Source organism: Aplysia californica, unplaced genomic scaffold (genome assembly GCF_000002075.1).
Source record: "Aplysia californica isolate F4 #8 unplaced genomic scaffold, AplCal3.0 scaffold01054, whole genome shotgun sequence".
Lineage (NCBI taxonomy): Eukaryota > Metazoa > Mollusca > Gastropoda > Aplysiida > Aplysiidae > Aplysia > Aplysia californica.
The window spans coordinates 155160-158387 of record NW_004798324.1 but is presented as its reverse complement, the minus strand read 5'-3'; positions in this window follow the sequence as shown (position 1 = coordinate 158387).

Sequence of the window (3228 nt, the reverse complement as noted above, 5' to 3'; positions counted from 1 at the left end):
TATATATGTGTGTGTGTGTGTGTGTGTGTGTGTGTGTGTGTGTGTGTGTGTGTGTGGGTGTATGTGTGGGAGTGGGTGTGGGTGTGGGTGTGGGTGTGGGTGTGTGTGTGTGTGTGAGAGTGTGTGTTTTTTAGAGAGATCTCGAGGGAGCGAGAGAGAGAGAGAGAGAGAGAGAGAGAGAGAGAGAGAGAGAGAGAGAGAGAGAGAGAGAGAGAGAGAGAGAGAGAGAGAGAGAGAGAGAGAAAGGAGGGGAGGGGGGCGGTTGCAAGCGCCCATTGACGACTATACTAACAATTAATAATACGCGTGTGTTCGTAACATGTAGCTCTGCCACAATCTTAACAACTTGTATTCTCACTGAGCTGATAAGTTGTATTCCTGAGTACGGTTAAAAAAAACAACCAAAACAACTATCACTGTGTGCCATGTTCTTTATTTTCACAATGTACAATGTCCGTTATATACGAACTGTAGATCACTACTAAAACCTCTTGAAAAGTGACCGCTATATTAGCGAAAAGAAGGTTTTACACAAGTACGTTTCAGATTTATAAGTAACTTTTAGATGGTAACAATTTTACAAGGGACTCCTGGCTATTGATTGAAAGTAAAAATATTACACTTATTATTCAATTACAGTCGAGAATACGTTCAGCCGAGTATGTTATGCTGTGGGTTTTTTTTTACTGGGTATTCATTGTCTCGCGATGTACCATAACCATTTGGACTCGAGTCTAGGAGGAGCCGCATCAGACTTACGTGGTTATTGCGTCGTGGTGTCCAATACGTGTACATTAAGGACCTGATTTATTAAAACCTCCATGATACAGGCCTGCACCTGCTCTTTGGTTTCTCTCACTGTATCATGAAAGTTTACTTTCATCATTGCTTGATCACTCTTTACCATAATATTTTGTTTTAACAATCGAATATATTTAATTTATTGCCCTCCGTTTGCACTTGCCAAATAGAACAGTCTGTAAGCCACAAACACGCACGCACGCACACACACACACACACACACACACACACACACACACACACACACACACACACACACACACACACACACACACACACACACACACACACACTATGTATATATAGTGCCCACCCCTTTCCCCGACATGCACACACAGTCACACGTTTGCAGGCCGCCTCTCATATATATATATATATATATATATATATATATATATATATATATATATATATATATATATATACAGTGGAGACTGTGTCGCGTTTGTATCTGCGACGTTCAACGCCCGAACCGCTAGTGCCCACCCCTTTCCCCGACATACACACACAGTCACACGTTTGCAGGCCGCCTCTCCGACCCCCAACATACGCCAGTGTAGACACATGTGCGTGCCAACAACGCATGTGTGGGTATGAAAAAAGGCCGCTGATTGGTCGCATGCAATCGGTTAAGTGAATGAATAATGGTTCACGATGCAGGTGCAAGTGATGGTTTCCGGGAATAGATAAAGTTCGTTCTGGGAGAAAAATGAGCGAAGCCATGTCTGCGGGGGCTGTTCACCCTGAAGCGACCTCGTTAAATACGAGCTCGCTGATTTAAGTGCTCGTTGAATCCGGGTTATTTTTATTGATTTTAAAGAAGAAAAAAAAAACGGTGAATCTATCTCATCTCGTTGAATCCGAGTTCTCGTTGAATCCGAGCTCGTTAAATCTGAGTTACACTGTATATATATATATATATATATATATATATATATATATATATATATATATATATATATATATATATATATATATATATATATACAGTCGAACCTGCCCTGACGGCCACCTCTATAAGACGGCCACCTGTCTTAAACGGACACTTGGCATTTCTTCCCTTGCGATTTTTCTATATAATTTAACTGTGTAAAACGGGCACCTGTCCAACGCGGCCGCGGCCACCATATTTCAACACACAACCCCCTTATAAAAAAAAAAAAAAAACCCCTTTTTTTAAAGGGGCCCCTTAGGACCCCCATGAGGGTGTGGGAAAAATTGGGCATTCCCCCCCTGGGGGGGGGGGGGGGCCCCCCATAATCTAAAAACATGTCGTTGTTAGGTAGTCCCTCCAACTGATCATGTTGCGTAGGCCCCTCCCACTGTTGACCAATAGGTAACAAAATTAATTTTCAGCTGCTGGTGATGTAAGCGTGTGATCCCTCATAACCCATAAGCCCCGCCCAGAACTTATACACAAATCACAAGTGAGATGAGTGGTCACTGTTTACCCAGTCTGTAACAAAGTAACAATGGACGTCAACATGAACTTGTGACAGAAGCGTCGCTTGTTCTCCGAGTGTTAGTACGTGTGTTTGTTTTACCATAGCACTTGATCCTCCTAGTCTGACACATTTCGTTTTATTGTCACCCGTGCACAAAAGCAGCAACAAAAGAAAAGAAAACCCAGCGAAAACAACAACAACAATGCAACTACCTTCGGTTGGGACCTCAGAAAGGAAGGGTTTGTTTTCTCAGAAAGGAATGGTTTGTTTTCTTCATCTCAATCAGTCCTGTCTAAGACGGCCACCTGTCTTATACGGCCACTTTTCTCCTTGACAATGGGTGGCCGTCTTACACAGGTTCGACTATATATATATATACACACACAATATGTATGGGAAAGCACACGGTACCATAGATCATCTTCACGATGAATTAGACCTGGAACAGAGATCGTCGATCATGGTTCACCATTCATTTTTCTATGTGGGTGCTCTTAAAATAACATACTAGGCCTACATATTATGCTTTCCCCGTCACCTACAGATCAGGTTCTCTTAGTTGTTCTTGGTCTACTAAGCATCTACGCCTGCCTCTTTTGATTTCTATTTTTTCAATGAGAGCAATGCTCAAGGCGTTTATATTGATTCAACTGTAGTGGAAACTACATTTTGTCTCTTCCTAATAAGTTTGTATTACTAGTATGGCCTCTTTCACCATTGGCTCTTTTAATTTCCTTCAGATTCTATTAATTAATTTTCATCATCATCATCCAGTGCCAGATCTGCGACAGACATCGGCGATCATGATTTTCCATTCATTCCTTTGCTCGGATGCTCTCAGAAAAGCTACGTTTCCCTGATTTTTCCCTGTTACCCATTTGTTTAGTTTCCCTAAGTATGTTGTTCTGGGCCTACCCCTGCCTCGCTTGCCTTCAATTTTGCCAGTGAGAGCTAGATCTAGATGTTCAAGACCCTTATGTCT